The 22,046-nt window shown below is 33.5% G+C and overlaps 1 protein-coding gene across 1 annotated transcript in view; it reads left to right on the top strand.

The window, feature by feature from the left end:
- Positions 1-22,046, top strand: part of LOC137643869 (protein amalgam-like) — a 538,253-nt gene that overhangs the window by 340,863 nt on the left and 175,344 nt on the right. The gene's annotated exons all lie outside the window — the stretch shown is intronic.

The following is a 22,046-nucleotide window of genomic DNA, read 5'->3' as shown; positions in this document are numbered from 1 at the left end:
AACCAGACATATGAATGATGAACAAAATACACTTTGATAGCATCTCTGAACGCTAGAAAGAATGTTTTCTTAAAAAAACAGAAAATAAATTCTCCTTCCATATGGGGTTGTGGTGGCCTATTGGAATCGTCCCTGGCTGGCGTTCATTCAGACTGGGTTTGAGTCCCGCTCAAGCTCGATAGTTTCTTGTAGTGTCTGCAACCTCACCATCCTTGAAAGCTTAGGATGGGGAATTTGTGGGAGCCTATAGGTCTACCTACTGAGTCATCAGCAGCCATTACCTGGTCCTACCTTGGGTGGAGAGGAGGCTTCAGCGCAAACCATATGCATATATGGTCAGTCTCTAGGGCATTTTCTTGCTAGGTAGGCCAATGTCGCTGGCCCTTGCCTCTAATATTCATGACCAGCCTTTAAAGGCCTTTAAAATTTCTCCGAAACTCTTATAAATATAATCATTTAGGCCTCAAAAAAGACAAGAAGGGTTCAATTATATGCAAAAGATAGAAGTGTATTGTGAAATTACTTAGCTTCCCCGTGGAAGAATTCCTTAAAAAATATCATCAAATTTTAAGAATAAACAAACTTTTTACTCTAGACAGGAAATGATTGTATATCAAATCTTGAATTTTCTTGTTTTCTCTTGGTAAGAAATTGAAATCTCTTGAAGATTCTTTTCTGTTGGTGTGTAATTGAATTTTGTATCAATGGTGATTAAACAAAATTCGGTAGGTCTTTGGGCAACCCTTTAGACCATACTAGTGAACAATTGTTAGAATCTCAAAAACTGACATTCTGGTCTGTTGAATATCGAAAAATATTCATGTTTAAAATATGTCGATGGATCAAAAGGTATTATATAGGAAAGCTGTAGAGTTTCAGCATATTCTGTATAAACTAAATGCGATAGTTCCAGCTATCAAACTTCAACTTGAATTGGTAAAGACTTATAATTTGACATACTTGGATAATTTGATCACAAGTGAGTATTTAGTATACGATTTTCCCCTATTAATTAAGGCTCAAGCTATATATGTAGCAACCCATAGAATGGGGCCCAGCTGACGTTAAAATGCCGAAGAAGGGGATGGAATAGAGGACGACTGATTGACAAGCTAAGAAATTTTATTTGCTTACACTGGCATTGAAAGAAAATAAACAGACAGTGGTGGAAGGTCATGTCTGAGGCCTTTGTCCTGCCGTAGACTAGCAATGGTGGTATATTACCGTACTAGGGGGTATATTACCGTGCTAGGCAGTATATCATAGCAATCCATGTTTGCTAACGATTATACTCGCATAAGCGGATGAGCAACTTGGTGGAGTAATGAGAGCTTTGGGTGTGGAGGAAATACCCCAAAAATCTCGATGAAGTCACTGGCAGCATGTTGATGGATGGAGTTTAAGGCAATGGACAAACTGTCTCTTTGGCTTTTATTCATGATGCCTAGCGGTTGACCTCACTAGAATTAGTATGGACTAGCAGGGGTCACTTGCCTTAGTTAGATAGGCACTGCATCTCAAGGAACTACTGTAGCTATCCTTTGATGTATATAGCCAATGAATCCTCTATGGATTCAGAAAGTCATGGAAAGAGAAGATGGAAGAATGGCACCCAGTCACGGGCGTAGTGGGGTGCTAAAAATCTCCCAGTTTATAAATACTAAAAGAAATTGAAAATATGTAATTAGAATATTAGAACCATGAATCAGATTGGGAAGTTACAGCAAGTAGAGGGTGAATTTATGACATATAGTTTGGATATCTTGGCCATAAGTGAAACACGTTGTATGGGGATTGGTAAGAAAAATATAGACCATGGCTATATATATCTACTCAGGAAGATCAGATGGAGTTGGAAGAGAAGGAATAGGAATGATATTATTATTATTAGTATATTAATTGCTAAGCTACCACCCTAGTTGGAAAAGCAGAATGCTATAAGCCCAGGGGCTCCAACAGGGAAAATAGCCCAGTGAGGAAAGGAAACAAGGAAAAATTAAATATTTTAAGAATATTAAAATAAATATCTCCTATATAAACTATAAAAACATGAGGAAGAGAAATTAGATAGAATAGTATGCCCGAGTGTACCCTCAAGCAAGAGAACTCTAACCCAAGATAGTGGAAGACCATGGTACAGAGGCTATGGCACTACCCAAGACTCGAGAAAAATGGTTTGATTTTGGAGTGTCCCTCTCCTAGAAGAGCTGCTTACCATAGCTAAAGAGTCTCTTCTAGCCTTACCAAGAGGAAAGTTGCCTCTGAACAATTACAGTGCAGTAGTTAACCTCTTGGGGGAAGAAGAATTGTTTGATAATCTCAGTGTTGTCAGGTGTATGAGGACAGAGGAGAATCTGTAAAGAATATGACAGACTATTCGGTGTATGTGTAGGCAAAGGGAAAGTGAACCGTAGCCAGTGAGAAGGATTCAACGTAGTAATGTCTGGCCAGTCGAAGCACCCCATAACTCTCAAGCAGTAGTATCTCAACGGGTGGCTGGTGCCCTGGCCAACCTACTACTAAGAGCAGAAAAGGCATGAACCGAGTGGAGAGCTGTAAATAGTAGACTGTAACTCGCAAAGTTCAGATTAAAGCAGTGTAATATGAATATTATAGTTTGCTATGCCTCAACAAATGATTCCCCTGAAGAAAGGAAAGATGAATACGATGAAGAACTGCAGAGTGTAATATATAAGATACCTTAGAGAGATATGAAAATTGTGATTGGCGACTTCAATGCTAAAGTTGGAAGGAATAATCAAGGGATAGAGAATGTGATGGGTGTGCGAAGTTTCAAATGAAAAGGGAGCACATTTTATAAGTTTCTGTTCAGCAAACAATCTTGTCATTGGAGGTAGCCTTTTTTAACACAAGAACATCAACAAGTGGACTTCACCGTGTGGCAAATACAAAAATCAAATAGATCACATTGTCATTAATAAAGAGAGAAATGTGACAGAAATGTAAGAAACTATGGAATTATGGATATTGGTCGTGATCACCAGCTCCTCATTGCCACACTGAAATTAAAACTGAAAGGATCCAACAGAAAGGTAATAGAATATATAGGTTTGATACAACTAAACTTTTAGAAGAAGAGCACAGAGAAACATTTGCAATTGAAGGTAGGAATCGATTTAAAGTTAGAAACTTTAAGAGATCACGAACAGACAAAGTTAATGTTAATGGAACCTAATCTAATGAATTTCCAGTAAACAGTGGAGTACTCCAAGGGAATGTGTTGTCACCTATGTTGTTCATCCTCCTCGTGGATTTTGTAATGTGTAGAACAGTAGGAGATGGTGGAGAAGGATTGGACTGGATCAATAATATGAATTTTTAACAGACCACCATACGACTTGTAATGCTTGCTTACCAGAATGCATGAAATATCACAGGAGGTTAGGCTGAAGATAAATAGAAGAAAGACAGAGATGATGAGAACGGAGTACGCAATGGAAGATGAAATATCATTGGAAGGAGAAAAGATTATTGTTAGAATCGTTTAAGTATTTAGGAACTATGATCTCCAATACAGGGTCTTTAGAATTAGCGGTTAGTGAAAATTTGAAAAAAAAATCAGACAATGGCTACGTTAAGTAAAATTTGGAAATCAGATTGCCTGAAATTACATATAAAGATCGGTGTTACTCTATGGACATGAGACATGGTATGATAATTAAACAATCTCCAATAGATTTAGTAGATTTGAGAATAAAGCCCTTAGAAGTATATTGGAAGTTAAATAGTAGGCCAGGATTAGAAATGAAACTATAAAAGAGATTACTTGAGTGCCATATGTGGATGAGATCATGATGAGTGGTAGACGGAGATAGTTTGGGCATGCTCTTCGCATTCCCCAAACGTTCAGCTGGACTCCACAAGGCACTAGAAGAGTTAGAAGACACACACCTTCATGACTGAGGACTATGAAACACAAAGTAGGAATGATGAATGGAGAAGTATTGAATTAAAACCTGAAGATAGAGACTACTGGCAAAATCTAACCAAGACCCTTTTCGTCAATAGGCGTAAATGATATTAAATATATATATATATATATATATATATATATATATATATATATATATATATATATATATATATACAGAGAGAGAGAGAGAGAGAGAGAGAGAGAGAGAGAGAGAGAGAGAGAGAGAGAGAGAGAGAGAGAGAGAGAGAGAGAGAGAGAGTTACTAATCAGGGACATAGAATTCGAAGACTTGCACTTGTAGAATGTCATTTTGTTATTGTGGGCCTGCTGTGTGGAATATTGGACGTTTGTTGATATGACAACCTGTCATAAACAGATCACTTGATGAGAATGAATGTTAGAAGGATTTCCAAATATCTGCATTTTTTTCAGTTCTCATACAAGTAGAGAATTAATAGTTTCCGTGTCATATCTATCGTTAAAATTCCTTTACATTCACGAATGCTTATGATGTACATATATAAATTTTTTGTCGATGACGGCAGAATCGCATACTTTCTTGTTTACATGGATATAAATAAATAATAGGCTATCTAAATATTTCAGGTTGTACACACCCGAGTGGATATTGCGTTTATTATTATTATTATTATTATTATTATTACTTGCTAAGCTACGCCCCTAGTTGGAAAAGCAGAATGCTATAAGCCCAGGGGCCCCAACAGAGAAAAGAGCCCAGTGAGGAAAGGAAACAAGGAAAAATAAAACATTATAAGAACAGTAACAATATTAAAATAAGTATTTCCTATATAAAAGTATTAAAACTTTAACAAAACACGAGGAAGAGAAATTAGATAGAATAGTGTGCCCGAGTGTACCCTCATGCAAGAGAACTCTAACCACAAACAGTGGAAGACCATGGCACAGAGGCTATGGCACTACCCAAGACTAGAGAACAATGGTTTGATTTTGGAGTGTCCTTCTCCTAGAAGAGCTGCTTATCATAGCTAAAGAATCTTTTCTACCCTTGCCATGAGGAAAGTAGCCACTGAACAACTACAGTGCAGTAGTTAACCCCTTGGGTGAAGAAAAATTGTTTGGTAATGTCAGTGATGTTAAGTGTATGAGGACAGAGGAGAATCTGTAAAGAATAGGCCAGACTATTCGGTGTTATGTGTAGGCAAAAGGAAAGTGAACCGTAACCAGAGAGAAGGATCCAATGAAGTACTCACTGGTCAGTCAAAGGACCCCATAACTCTCTAGTGGTAGTATCTCAACGGGTGGCTGGTGCCCTGGTGAACCGTCTACCACATATATATATATATATATATATATATATATATATATATATATATATATATATATATATATATATATATATACACATACATATGTACAAGCTATTGGAAAAGTGTAAAAATACGCACGCCCATACTTAATAAAAACTCACAATACCTGCACCTCTACTCCCAACAGACACACACACACACACACACACACATATATATATATATATATATATATATATATATATGTGTGTGTGTGTGTGTGTGTGTGTGTGTGGTACTGGCGCCGGGAGATTCGTATGTGTAGGTTTTTATTGGTGGATCTTATATAAAGTAAAAAGAGTGCCATATATATTGCTTAAGAGGTAATGAACGAAGCAAAAAGAATGGAGTTAGTTTTGTTATTAATAAAAATATTGTAGGTAACAGAAGAATTTTACAGTTTAAGTGATAGAATTACAGGATTGATTATCAAACTAAGTAAGAAGTATAAACAGAAGATAATTAAAATGTATGTTACGGTCACTTTGCAAAATTAGTCATTTTACAAAATGTCCGGCTGCTAAATATCCTAAATACCTCGACATTTTGCAAAAAGGACCAAGATTTTGGTTCATTTACAAAATCATCAGTATCAACGTTGGTCAGTTTACACAATGTCCAAACAGCAAGTAGCCAGATGGAAGAAAGCGAGGAAACGATAGAAGTCAGTGGTCATATAACAAAATAAGTTTATTCATTCTTAGAAAACACACATTTCAAATACATCATCATCGCCATCTCCTCCTACGCCTATTGACACAAAGGGCATCAGTTAGATTTCACCAGTCGTCTCTATCTTGAGCTTTTAAATCAATATTTCTCCATTCAACATCCTACTACACACTTCACAGTCCTCCGCCATGCAAGCCTGGGTCTTCCAACTGTTCTAGTGCCTTTTAGAGCCCAGTTGAAAGTTTGTTTCGAATACTTTAAAACTCCAAATTTTTCAGCAAGTAGCCAATTGAAAGAAAGGCAAGTAAATGATAAACGTAACCTTTATTAGCCAAAACATAAGATTTATCAGCCGAAACCTGGCTAATAAATGTATTATCAGATAATTGATTATTTAATGCTTTATAAAAGGTATAAATATTGGGAGAATACTGAAATGTCCGTGTCCAGCGGATGGGTAGGTAAATTATCAATTGGATGGATATGTCATATCTTCAATGAACCTCTGTAGCAAAAGCTGAATAAAGATAAAACTTTCTGTAAAATCCAGAAAACTCAATATACCATAAAAGGATATATGCATAATGCTTAGTCCAGAACACCAATCACTGAAACTTATTATTTGGTTATTTAGTAAATTGTCTTACAAATAAAAAATAAGGAAATTTTCCTTTACCTTATCGAAAACTATATTCGAAAGATGATGAAATTTCCTGGCAAATTCCCTGCATACATGAAAGAATGGTAAAACTAGCTACGTCTGTCACTCCAGCATCTTCCGAGACGTTTTGTAGCCATTCTAAGGAGTAAAGGACAGTTTTATACGGTGGCCGGACAGTTGCGTCCCAGATATTTGCGTACCGGACATTTGCGTCCCGGACATTTGCGTACCGGGACATTTGCGTCCCCGGACATTTGCGTACCTGGACATTTGTGTACCGGGACAATTGTGTCCCTGGACATTTGTGTACCTGGACATATAAGCATCCGAAATATTTTGAATTTACCATATTTTAAAATCTCTCTCTCTCTCTCTCTCTCTCTCTCTCTCTCTCTCTCTCTCTCTCTCTCTCTCTCTCTCTCTCTCTCTCCTGGACATATAAGTATCCGAAATATTTTGAATTTACCATATTTTAAAATCTCTCTCTCTCTCTCTCTCTCTCTCTCTCTCTCTCTCTCTCTCTCTCTCTCTCTCCTGGACATATAAGTATCCGAAATATTTTGAATTTACCATATTTTAAAATCTCTCTCTCTCTCTCTCTCTCTCTCTCTCTCTCTCTCTCTCTCTCTCTCTCTCTCTCTCTCTCTCTCTCCTCAGTTACACCTTACCTTTATATATAAACCCAAGAATTGTTTGGTATAGCAATTCACTCATTAATACCTTTAGTAACTTTAAACAAGCTGAAAGGTAGTTTACCAGAAATAAAATAAAAAATCTTTTCTAAAGCAGGAGAAAAATAAGCTAGCAATTCTAGTTCTCGCCAGCAGTGTGTAACACAAACATCTATTGGTATTAGTATTTTGTATATTTCGAAACTCGGAACCCATGGCTAAGTTCCGGAAATCTAACACTGGCGGAAAAATATTTGTGGACAATGAAAATTACAGCTACCACTATCATAAGAAAAACTCTGATGAAACAAAAACATACTGGAGGTTTGTAGTGCGATCTTGCAAAGCAAGAATTCATACAGTGAACGACGTAGTTACAGCATGCCACAATGAGCGTAGTCATGGCTCCTCAGCTGCAGAAGTCAAAGCACAAGAAGCTATGTCCCAGTTGAAAAATACTTCAGTGTCAAAGTATGAACCATGAAGAAGTCTTATCGGAGAAACGATCGCTAATGAAGATGAGTATTTCATTTCAAAACTGCCTAGTTTTTCATCAATGGGAAGAAATATACGTCGATGGAGACAAAAGGCACATAATGCGCCCCGTATCCCACGGCAAATAAATAATTTTGAGATTCCGGAATCCTAGTGTTTTCTCGCGACTGGGGAAGAGTTCCTTGCGTTTGGTTCTGGCATCGAACATGAGAACAGAATACTGATCTTTGCGATGGATAACGGCTTAGAAGATATAGCAAAGTCTCCTAACTGAGCAGCAGATGGTACTTTTAAAATCAGTCCATTAATATTTTATCAACTATATTGTATCCATACACAAGAGAGTTAATTTAGTATTTCCAGAGTTTTTGCCCTCCTCCCTGGAAAGACAAAGGAAGTGTATATTTGACTTTTCACATATTTATTGCAACTTAAACCGCAACTTAATCCAAAATCTTTGTTAACTGACTTTGAGATTGGAGCTCAGAAAGGATTCTTGGATACATATTCTCCTGAAGACAAGATAAATTTCTTAAGAGGGATAGCTCACAATATCCATACATTTTGAAATATTTGTTTAACCTATAATTTCTTTGTTTTTTAATCTTTGATTGCTATTACTTTTAAACAAAAGATAAAACTGCAATTCTACTATTGGAAAAATATTCTCCTGAAAACAAGAATAATTTCTTAGAATGTATATTCATACATTCTGAATTATCTGTTCAACTTGTAATACCCCTCTTAAACAAAAATAAAATTACAATTCCATCAAATCTATTTCTTTCATCCCTTAATAATTGCTTTTTCATATGTAGGTTAATAATATTTGAAAATAATCTAGGTACACAAATGTCCAGGGACAAAGATGTCCAGGTACACAAATGTCCAGGGACGCAAATGTCCAGGAACACAAATGTCCGGGACGTAAATGTCCGGTACGCAAATGTCCGGGACGCAACTGTCCTAAAACCGTTTTATACGTAGCTCATATCCGGAAAAGAATGTACTGAAAGGTTAAGATAGCAAGAGCGATAAAGAAAATCACAGGTTTAAAACAAAGAGAAAAACACTAAGACATAAAAAAAATCAGTTGCATTCTGTGGAAAATGAATGAGATCTAATATCAACAGTTCATTAACATCAATGACCTGGAGCTTTGAACTTGCAAAACTTATTAATTTCCAGCTCTGTACATAACAGCTTAAAATCCCTGCAAGTTTAATTTACAATTAAATTTGTTGTCGTATGGTTGATGACAGGAATTTTACCTTTTGCTTGACCTTGGACTCGACCTTAGCATGGTGTAAATGTCGTGGATTTTCTTACACTCAAATATGAACCAAATTTGAAGTCTCTGTGACAACGATATCTAAACTTATGGCTGATTTCTGAATTGGACATTTTGCTTGACCAAGACCTTCACCTTTGACCTGGACCTCCCAAAATTTAATAATTTCCAGCTTCCTACCTAACAAATAATCCCTGCAAGTTTCATTTATCTACGGTTAAAATTGTGGCCTGGAAGGTGTTCATTAATACACACAAACAAAGGGTAAAACATCTTGCAATGTGACCATGAATTTCGTCTGTTTGCATAATGGCTGGGAATTTTGTAAAATTGCCAATTTTGCATAATGACCGTAACATATACATCAACAACATCCCGTACAGAGGAAGAAATAGAAGCTTTTCATGAAGATCTGGATATACCGTATAAAATTTAGAACATGCCTATAGGATTTTCTGAAAGAAACAATTTTATAATCATGAACACCTTTTCTTTACTAAAAAAAAAGGGACCATAGAAAATGGAAATGGTGAAGCCCAAGTGGAGAAACGAAAAACTGATTATATCTTATTCTCAGTGAAAAAAAAACTATCAGAAATCAACAAAAACCTAATAAAGAAAAGATTGGAAATGAGGGTAAAATTTAGAGAGATGAAAGAGAACTAGCAAAACTATCCAAAACAATAAACAAACTCAAAACCTAAGACATTTGTAAACACACTCAGACCAAAATTGAGGAAACGCTAATGAAAGGAAGATACATGTAATTGAAGGAAATTAGATTTGGGACAGGGTGCCAGCAGATAGTTACTTTTACGGATGAAAAAGAAAATATCAGCAAGAGAAATGGAGTAATAAAAACTGTAGAAGATTTCTGTACAATGCAATACAATAGTGACCTGCGAAATATCTTCGTCAATAGAAATAATAAAACACCTGAACTGATAGCATAAGTAAAAAAAAAAAAAAAAAAAAAAAAAAAAACTTTAATAGGCATGAAAAGAGGTAAAGCAGCAGAAGATGGCCTAACAATTGATTTAATGATAGATGTTGGACGAGATTTCATGATAGCAAAACTTGCTAATCTTCACATAGTCTGCAAGAATGCTTTATATCTACAGCTTGGAAAAACTTCATCATTATACAAATTCATAGAAAGCGGAACAAAAAAGAAAAAAACGCCACCCAACAAATTTACTCCCTGTAGTATAAAACATATTTACATAGATCATATTAGGGGAATAGATATAAAGCTACGCTGTACTCAATCAAGAGAGCTGCCAGGGTTTAGAAGTGGGTATTGAACAACTAACATATACATGTAATTAACCTGCTATTGGAAAAATCAACAGAGTATGACAAACCACTACATATAGCATTTATAAATTATGAGAATGCTTTTGATTCTGTCAAAACTTCACCAGTAATGAAATCACTCCAAAGACAAGGAATATATCAATTTTATATTAGAACACTTGAAGATATCTATATGGGAAGTACAGCAATCATAAAAAATAGTAAGAAATCACAAATGAGAAAGGAGCTACACAAGGTGACCCCATATCTCCTTTATTATTCAGAGCACGCCTACAAAACGTTTTTAAAGAATTTAGATTGAAAAATTTATGAGTAAACATTAATGAAGAATATTTTAACAACTTAAGATTTGCATATGACATAGATCTATTTAATGAATCATGGGAGGAATTGCAAAAGTTGATATGGAATTTGAATAGAGAATGCAGAAATTTGACTGAAAATGAATATGAGTAAAACTAAGATAATGTTCAATGAAAATGCAGAGACAATAACTAACAATTATGGACAAACCTCGAGAGATTGTTATTGAATATACGTAATTAGGCCAGACAATAAGCGTTTCCCCAGGACATGAGACCGAAATTAAAAGGATAAGCATGGGATGAAGAGTTTTTGTTAAACATAATGAGTTTATGAAACATAAAATGCCACTTTCTCTATAAAGAAAAGTATTTAATTAGATTATCCTACCAGTAATTACATATGCATCATAAACTTGGTGTCTTGCTAGAACCTTACAATATAAGCTAGTTAAAACTCAAAAGAGTTATGGAAAGAATAATGGTAGGAATAATTCAAAGAGACAGAAAAAGAGCAACGTGGATATGAGAGCCAACTAATGTAATAAAAAGAATCCAGATGACATATAATGAGAATGACAGATAATATATGGAAAAGAAAAATGATAGAATTGGTCCACAGAGATTGCAAACGAAGCAGGAGAAGGAAGAGAAGACGATGGATTGACGAGGGAAAAAAATTGCTAGTTTAGAATGGCGTAAAAAGACCTTAATTAGAGTGTATGGACATATCTTAAGGTCTATGTACTGCAGTGGACTAGCAACGGCTAATGATGATGATGATGATTTACATATATTTGTATATCTTGAGTTATTTGATGCTATGAATCATCCATATCTAACGAGAGAGAGAGAGAGAGAGAGAGAGAGAGAGAGAGAGAGAGAGAGAGAGATTCATGTATGAGGTTATGCAACACTAATCCATTTCGCCGATCTTCCAAATGACACCGGTGAATACACCCGAGGGAATTTTGTATCTCGCCATTGACAGCTTGTTGTCCCGGGGGAACAGTATAGTCTGCCTACTCATTTCTTTACCCAAACTTTGTAGAAAGCCAGAAAAATAACCATGCTACAATTTCCATTATTTTAAGTATAAAAAAAAAATCAAAAGAAGCGAATTATTTATTGTATCTCCTATAAAATATGATATTTATGCATTAAAATATACCAAAATATCACGAATTCTATACAGAACAAGAATATATAGAGATATGCCAACTTACCTTTCGGGTATGTCAACAAAATGGCCGCAGACCGCAACAAATCTTACAGCCCAATCTACCACTTGAAATGAAGAATGGGTATGTAAATTTCAAGGTGTTATTTATTTATCTAATTATTAGTGGATTGGAATAAAACTGATATGATGGCTTTCTGGATGTTTGACAATTATTTTTATCATATAAAATTTAAATTCTTTGAAATAAATTTTAGATAAAAAATGGGTGATATCTATTTTGTAAAGATTAAAATTTCCGTATTTATACAAAGAAGTAGTAAAAAAAAGAAAGTTTCATGATTTAATCTAGTTATAACTATCAGATACAGTTTAGATACAAGACAGTTTGAAGCTATAGACAAACAGGCTTCCTGCTCCTCAAACAAGTGGTGTTTGTCATGTGGTTAGTCTTAGGTGGGCAGCTATGACAGTGAGTCCTTTCAGGAAGCTTGATGTGACCAACACAAAATTGATACAATACTTACAGCAAGAGAAAATAGAATTAGTAACTAATAAAAGTAAAAGGATATCAAATAGCAAATCGGTAGCCAATCAAAGTAAAATGAAATCAAAATAAGAAACTGCTGACCAATAAAAAGTAAAATAATGTCAAATTATTATATATACATAAACTATGATCTATAATAATAATAATAAAACACTAAATAAATCAATTTCAAGTACCTAATACACATAAGAAAAATATTGACAAATACGAAGGAGAAATTATCAGAGAAATAAATATCAAACACATGAGGTTGCAAGCTCCATATTATCATCAACATCTCTTTTTAATTCCATTAGAAGTGTCTTGATGACATCCATGCCGAGGGAATACTGCCTGCTGGCCATTATTGAAGATAAATTCAAAATAAATAGAAAAAAAATCAGAAATTTGCAAAAAATAAAAAAAAATTCAGAAATTAGCATTTGATGGAAAATGGACCTCATGGCAATATATGGCATCTAAGCCAAAACCAATGTCATGCAAGTGGTAGACACACCATCCACCCACACTTTCCAAATATAAAGAACCAAACAAGTATCAACACTGTTCGACAATTTATAATTATGTAATAACTTTGCTGTTTGATCACTTACCCCTATAAAGGTATTTCAGGGTCGAGGTCGACCCCTGGGGGGGGGGGGGGGGTAAAAAACGGGGAAGGAGGGAAGTTAGACGAAAATCAGTCCTAAAGCAGACAATGGCATGTAGACTAGTCACCCCTTGCAGGTCGACCACTTCCATATTCGAGACAGCTGATGATTTATGGGAAAAAACAGGTTTTGAGAATGCTGTAGGGGTCGCGTACGACCCATCATACCTTTCCAGGGTTAATCTTCTTTACCTCAATCAAGTTTTCTAGGTATCACTTTAATCATCCATACTGTCACATCTGAAGTATACTCATGAAGCTCCATTTATTCTTAGTAACCAAACCATTTCAATACTATACTATCCATACTTCCACAATATTTTTTTAGCTCCCTACAGAAGTGAGCTGGCTCTACTACCCTTTCATTTACTCCAACCCTGGCATCTAAAAACATATTAAGTCTCTTCACAAATCTTTTCACACACATATTTACCTTCTTTCATTCACCTATTGTTTGGCTTCGCTCTCTTTTAATTTGCATTCCCAAATTCGTTCAAAAATAAAAAACTTTTAAGTTATTCAGTATCTATAATAACATTATTTACGTCATAACGATACTCATCTGTATATTTACTATAATATTTCTCCTTTTGCATAAATCTAAAACTCCACTTGTTTTTCTAGGGTTACTACACTGCACTTAATCAGTGTTGTAGTATCTTGAAAACCTACTATTCAACATCCCTTTGGAAGACTAAATTTTTTAACTATGACTGCTTGCATCATTTCATCCATACGGACATTAATCCATAGACGTAACACACTTTTCTGAGACCAAATTCTAGTCCAAACTAGTAGCTCTTATATTTAATACACGTTCGGTTCCATAGTTTAATACATGGTTTGTGTATGTCAAAACAGATTTTGATACCCCTTGACAACAATCTTCAATATCTTACTTCTCAACATTATCCTCATTACCCCCACTATTGATTCCTTGAGTTAATGATTTCAAAACTTACGCATGGCGGCCATTACGTGTAGAAATCACGAAAGATGACACGTAGTGAGCATAAAATATGTATTATAGCTACAAAAGGAAAAATTATTCGTGATTTTTACACATAATGAAAGCCACGCCCAACTTTTGCCTCATGTTCCCTTTCCAATTCTATCTCTTAAAGGACTTTCAAAAACTCTTTGGTGAAAGCCCACTATACTAAAATCCGACGATAATTTCTTCATCATTGTTTAGAGGAACCCGTGATCCCCAAGTTGCTACTCCAGCTCGACTAGGAATGAGATAGAACATCCGATTAGCGAATTTAGTGTCCTCTCCCTGAAAAAAACACCTGGGAATTACAAGAAGGAAAGAATAACTGCAATTCAAGAATTTATGAAATGCAACACATTATTTTGTGCAATATGTTCCCCATAACTGTAAAAAAAACATTATTGGATGACATCCTCACCAGACTTAAGGAAATAAGTGTTAATCAGACAGATAAATTGACTTGACTGATATAGGCAAATGATTGTGACAAGAATTTTCAGAATAACTGTGCTGTAAATTTATCGATTGAAGTTAAAATAGTTTTGGGTTATGGTTTATCGTTTGCCATAAATAAGAAAAAAAAACTTATATTGTGAATAATACTTCTGCATTTGAAAAATTGGAAAAAATAAGAAAATTCCCCAACACAACACTCACATTACCAAGGGATCTCCAAACCCTTGTAATTTCCCTAAACGTTTTTTAACAGCCTTATAAAAACACAGCGAGTTGCATCTACAAAGGCAGACAAACCTATGTATTAGTTATTACAAACAAAACCGTATAATTAGAAAAAAATGTACTTACTTCTATCAGTTGTTTCCACCTACATTAAATTAAGAGTTGATCCTCTAGAGATGATGTCATCAAAGATTTTACCAGAAAATTCAAATCTATTTTAAATAAGAAAATTCCTAATTGATTCTTGTACTTCTTTTTACAATTCTTTTTCACCCAAAGGGGTAGTGCACTGTAATTGTTTGGTGACCACTATCCTCTTAGTCAGGGTAGAAGACACTTTAAATATGGTAATCATTTCCCCTAGGAGAAGGACACTCCAAAATAAAATCATTGTTCTCAAAGTCTTCGGTAGTGCCATAGCCTCTGTACCATGGTCTTCCACTCTCTTGAGTTAGAGTTCTCTTGCTTGAGGGTACACTCGGGTACACTATTCTATCTTATTTCTCTTCCTCTTGTTTTGTTAAAAAAAAATTTATAGTTTATATAGGAAATATTTATTTTAATGTTATTGCTCTTAAAATATTCTATTTTTCCTTGTTTCCTTTCCTCACTACCTATTTTCCCTGTTGGAGCCCCTGGACTTACAGCATCCTGCTTTTTAACTATGGTTGTTGCTTAGCAAGTAATAATAATAATAATAATAATAATAATAATAATAATAATAATAATAATAATAATAATAATAATAATAATAATAATAATAATAATAATAATAATAATATCGAACCATCACTGCCTTATTTATTTTATATGGTTTAATTAAAATCCATGACACATTACGAACAATAGTTAGTGCAACAGTGTCTATCGATTATAAATTATCCAAATATTTAGTTATATTTATTTTCACCGATTTTAGGATTTATTTCAACCTCACATAAAAAATTCATGCGACAAATTACAAAATGTTAACTTAACGTCTAACTACTGATTAGGAAGCTTTGATGCTATATAGTTCTTTACCAAAGCACCTGTTGATGATTTATTCGATTTCATGCCTGGTATTTCAGTTGCTTACGAGTTACCTTACCCAACCTATACTGTTATTGAACTTATTTGTTTGTGAATTAAAAAAAGTGTAAATTTAGTTCTAATGAAGATTACTAAGAACAAGTTTATGGTATGGCCATGGGTAATCCTTTGTCAACCCTTTTATCCAACATTCATGGTTTTTTTTTAATCTAGATTAATTCCCTCAGTGTGGTCCTCCCAAATTGTTTGGTATCGTTATGTTGACGACGTTTTAGGTATCCTAAAAAAAAAAAAAAATAATCTTGAAGGTTTTGTTTCAATCATTAGTTCATTGGTACCATCCATAACATTTACTATAGAAAACGGAAAAAAATAACAGTATCGTGATTTCAGACGTTTTGATGGTCAGACAAGCAAATAAATTTAAGTTTTCCATATATAGAAAGCCTACCGGTAACTTTTCATATGTACATATCTACCCTGGCCAATCTAAATATATAAAGTATTCTGTTTTTTTCTTCCATGTACCTTGGGCACTTAAAATAAGCTGTGCTGAGTATATAGAAGATGTGTTAACTAAAATGAAAGAAACTACTACTAATCTTTGCTATACCAAATATTTTCTAGAAAACTGTATGAATAAAGCTGAGAACACATTTTAAAGTGTTTAGTTAGAGAAAAGGGAAACAATTAATAATAAACTTTGTTTGCCATTTCATGACTTTTTTTAGATGTCATACCCCTTTTGAAAAAACTAGATAATAGGGTAAAGTTTAAATATAATTGTACCTTAAAAAATATGTTAAGAATAATTCAATAAATGATATTAATATAGCATTCCTTGTTCAAAATGTAACTTGTTCTATGTCGGCCAAACATCCAAATGTATTTCTGTCAGAATAAAACAGTATAAGATGGCCGTTTCTAAGCGTTCTCTTAATACCTTGGCCGCCCACTGGTTAGGATTTAGCCATAGAATTGGACAGTCAGATCAAACAGAGAAAACTGGAACAACACGATAATAAAAATAGGACAAACATACAAAGACCCAAAGAAATTCTGGTAAAAATTACAGAGATTACTGGGAAAAAAAAATTGAAATACCATAATGGTGAAAAAGTAGAAGACATGGTAGACCAAATTAAATTACTTACTGAAACATGTGCAAGCACATTCGAAATCACAGACCAAGAAAATGCAAATTTCGATAGGAACACAGAAACAGAAGTCCTCAACTTCCTACAAGAAAATAGGGAATGAATAAATCCAGACCAAAATTCTGATCTGCAAAGACTGGATGAGAACAACTACTTAATAGCCGACATTAAAATACGCGAGATACTGAAAGCAGTGAATTTATGAAAACATTTAAACACAAAGAACCAGGTAAAAGTGGCATAAATAAGTTAATACTATCAAAACTAGCAATGGTGGCATGGAGAAGACTCCAACAAATAAACCTAACACTCTCAATGGGATATTACCCAAAATCAAACAAAGAAGGAACTCTCATACATCCCCCCAAACCAGGGAAAGACCCAAAGCAGACAGCAAACAGAAAACCAATCACACTGCTGGAAGTGCCCGGAAAAGTGTTGGAAAAAATCATAAACAAAAGACTAAGGAGATTCCTAGAAAGTAACAATAAATTATACAAACACCAACACGGTTTCAGGACAGGGATAGCCACTGAAACTGCCCTTATGGCAATTTATGAAACAATAGCCATGAACCAACTAAATAAAAAACACCAATGCAACATCATCTACAAGGCATTTGAGGCATGATGGCCTCAAATAAAAAATATTCCAATTGGAACTAGGTGAAAAAATTGGTATAAAAAGTGGGGTGCCACAGCGGGGAATACTATCCCAAAACTCTTTTTATCATCTACACAGCAGACATGCCAACCACCCCCGAATATGCTATAAACTATGCCATCTTTCAAATTCCGAAAGAATTATGAAAATAAAAACGAATGAGAAATCAAAAGAATAAATGACTACGAAAATTAGTGGAAAATAAAAACAAACAGCAACAAACTCCAACTCTTATCGGTATCAAAAAGTAAACTAGCACCAATAACAATAAACAGCATAAATATTCCGTTTAATATCGAAGTTAAAATCCTTGGTCTCCCTATTAAAAGAACTTGCATAAGGCGTCATATTAAACAAAAACTCCAACTAGCAAAACACAGAAAAGGAACATTAAAACGTTTCAAACTATTGAATAAAAACATAAGAATAAATCTTTACAAAAGCCTGATAAGACCTCTATTCGAATATCTAATAGCACCAGCATGCACAATGGCTCAATCACAGATGAAAACCCGACACAAATTTCAAAATGGAAACATAAGTAACATACATGGCCTAAAGCATCATAATAATAATAATAATAATAATAATAATAATAATAATAATAATAATAATAATAATAATAATAATGAATAATAATAATAATAATAATAATAATAATAATAATAATAATAATAATAATAATAATAATGAAAACAGCAAAACATTCCATAACATACACAATCTTGATCCAGTTAACATCAGGTACCACAGAATAGCCACATAAGCCTGGGAAAAATTAATAAGAATTTGCCAAGAACTTGCAACAAAAAGTGATGAAATAACAGACACACAAAACCAGCATTCCTGGTGGAAAAGTATAGTTCCCTACACTGCTCAGGACGAACCAAATCCAGAGTATCAAAACAAAATAAAAAGTAAATAAACACAAATAAATAAACAAACCCCAGAAAAAAGAATAATCATGAAAACCTAAATCCATCGGAGGCTGGCAAGAAAAATCACCTCTTAGTAGTTCACAAGACGATGTTAGCATAAGAAAAAAAACGACAAAAAGAGCTATTGGGTCTGCCCAAATCTTTTCACCTCTACTTCATTTTAACACTTCCCTCCAATCCTTCCAAAATCCTAAATCCCCCCCCCCCCCCCTCCCTTCCCCCACCTATTCTATCCCCTTATACTGTAGCTGTACAGTCAGAGACGAGTAAAATAATCCATGTTAATGATTATACCCAAAGAAATATTGTTGAATCCTTTTTAATTGCCTATACCAAATGTCAAAATTTAGATGTAAGCCCTGGTCTGTTTTCCGTTAACCTGAAATTATCTAGAAACTGACAGCTGTGGGATCCTCTTCTGTATAAATAAGATGCGTTTATATATGAATTCTCATATACAAAGTCTTTTCACTTTTCCTTTCGTGGATATAATACACACATACATACATACACACACATACAAACACACACACATACACACACACACACACACACACACACATATATATATATATATATATATATATATATATATATATATATATATATATATATATCCAAAGCATATGGAATTTTTCCACTTATAAGGAACATACAATATCTAATTGGTTTTTAAGAGATGCCTAAAAAATGAGGTTATAAATTCCAAACCCTGCCCCATGAAAAATTGAATTTTTTCTCAGATGATACAATATTGTCCATTTGGAGAATTACAGAAAAAAAGGGTAAGTCGAAAGTATAAGTAAATAAAAAAGAGGTATGATAATGCATGGAAACCAGGAAGTTGTATCATTGCAAGTTAATATTTTTCCATGGGTAGTGATGAATGGATATAACGCAAATAAACTGGATGAGTATTAGAACATCATATGCTAGGTAAGCAGTTTTTTATATTCATCTTTCTCTTGTGGAGGTGAAATATGAATGTTGAATAAAATGGAAAAAAAAGTTGAAGAACTGCCTAGCAAGTACATCCAGTGTATCGACAGGTTAAAAGTTTTTGGGATATGTGCAAATTGTTAAAACCTAGCATCAGTAAATCAGGAACAGGAGATATTTAATGTATACATAATGTATATCTATCTATATATGCATGTATATCTATCTATCTATGCATGTGTGTGTATATATATATATATATATATATATATATATATATATATATATATATATATATATATACATATATATATAAATATATATATATATATATACATATACATACATATATATATATATAATATATATATATATATATAAATATATATAATATATATAATATATATATATATATATATATATATATATATATATACACACGTGTGTATATATATATACTGTATGTATATACAGATATACACTACTGTATATATTTACATTAAATATCTTCTGTCCTTGATTTACTTGTACTACCTTTCAATAATTTCCAGTCTGTAAGTAGAGAAACATCGATTTTTGGAGGTCACTAGGACATTATTTATTCATTGCCTTGTACATATATATATATATATATATATATATATATATATATATAGATATATGTATACATAAAGATAACTAGATAGATACATCAGAATAGTATATGTAATGTTACATATCGAATGAGTGAAGATAAAATGTATTGATAAATATTCGTAAGTGGGACAGCATAATCAATACAGTTACTTAGCGCAATATTCATTTGAAGTTTCTGTTGGTGGAAGACAGAAGTTGGAAGGTGGATGTCCCAGTTTTTTTATTTCTCTATTTACCAATTATAAACATTTTCTTTTGTATCAATTTTAATTACACCATTTCGGAAGCGTTATGAAATTCTTTTCAAAGAAGCCTTTTGATGGAACACGAATGCGGAGGCAATGTTTTATGCATCGTAACATAAATGACCAAATTAACCTTTTGATAAAAAGTTTAAGAAGCACTTCATTCCATATCGTTATCTCATTAAACGTTATTGAAAGACACCTTCGAATTTATAAATCTTATACGTGGCGCTCAGGAAGCAGACCTATCAACTACAAATAGGAAAATATGCGTGGGTACAGGAGGAATCACTACAAAATTAGATTTTTTCTTATTTGCAAAAAGGTTCTTTTTGGAGACTTTAATTGATAAACAAATGAAGAGACTGAGTTTCTCAATGATGTATTCATATGCAATAATGAATAAGGTCCTTTAGGAAAAAACGGGCTAAATAAAAAGCAGTGTTCTACAGCAGGGAAAATACAACATTGAAGAGCAGGAAAAGTCACACTATAAAAGCATTCGTGATAATCCCATGGGTAAAGTCAATATGATAGAAAATATGATAAACAATAGAATAAAAAAAAAACAATAAGTTATTGAAGAGAAAAAATTTCCATAAAGGTTGGAAGGCTGATAACGATAAAGATAACTTTTATTTTCCCTTCTTTGTTTGCAATAAGCTTCTTCATCATTATTAGAAGCAATTTGTTATGTAAACCATATTTTTATAGAAAAATCACGATTGAATACACATGCAAAGTTCATTAAATTTGCTCGATTTTTATGCTTTATGATTCGTGCGTTATGTCTATGTTTCTTTTTTTGTCCTTGGTTTTGTACTCTCACACACAAACTCACACACACACACATATATATATATATATATATATATATATATATATATATATACATATATATACATATATATATATATGTATATATATATATATATATATATATATATATATATTGTGCATATATATATATTATGTATATATATACATACATACATATATATATATATATATATATATATATGTGTGTGTGTGTGTGTATGTGTGTGTGTGTGTGTGTGTGTGTAAATGGTGTGTACTGTAGATCTTTTTAAATCATGTGGCAAAGAAGCTGTAGAAACACTTGACTGAATGAAATAACCAAAGGGACACGAAAGAATAGTGGAATACCTGGATGGTAGTAAGATGAGTAAAAACTAAGATTTGGGAAATAAGAGGTTCATGGATATTAATGTCATTATTATCAATTGCTAAGCTACAATTCTATATGGAAAAGCAGGATGCTAAAAGCCCAAGGGCTCTAAAAGGGAAAATAGCTCAGTAAGGAAAGGAAACAAGGAAAAATATGATTTTAAAGAAGAGTAACATCATTAAAATAAATATCTCCTATATAAACTATGAAAACTTTAATAAAACACAAGGAAAAGAAACAAAACAGAATAGCATGCCAGAGTGTACCCTCAAGCAAGAGTACTCTAACACAAGACAGTGGAAGACTATGGTACAGAGGCTAGGGCACTACCCATGACTAGAGAAATATGGTTTAATTTTGGAGTGTCCGTCTCATAGTAGAGCTGCTGACCATAGATAGAGAGGCTCTTCTACCCTTAACAAGAGGGAAGTGACCACTGAACAAATACAGTGCAGTGAAGAAAAATTGGGTGAAGAAAAATTGTTTGATAATCTCAGTGTTGTCAGGTGTATGAGGGCAGAG

Source organism: Palaemon carinicauda, chromosome 1 (assembly GCF_036898095.1).
Source record: "Palaemon carinicauda isolate YSFRI2023 chromosome 1, ASM3689809v2, whole genome shotgun sequence".
NCBI classification, from domain to species: Eukaryota; Metazoa; Arthropoda; class Malacostraca; order Decapoda; family Palaemonidae; genus Palaemon; species Palaemon carinicauda.
The sequence above is the reverse complement of the archived record's forward strand: the minus strand, read 5'-3'. Positions and strand labels throughout refer to the sequence as shown.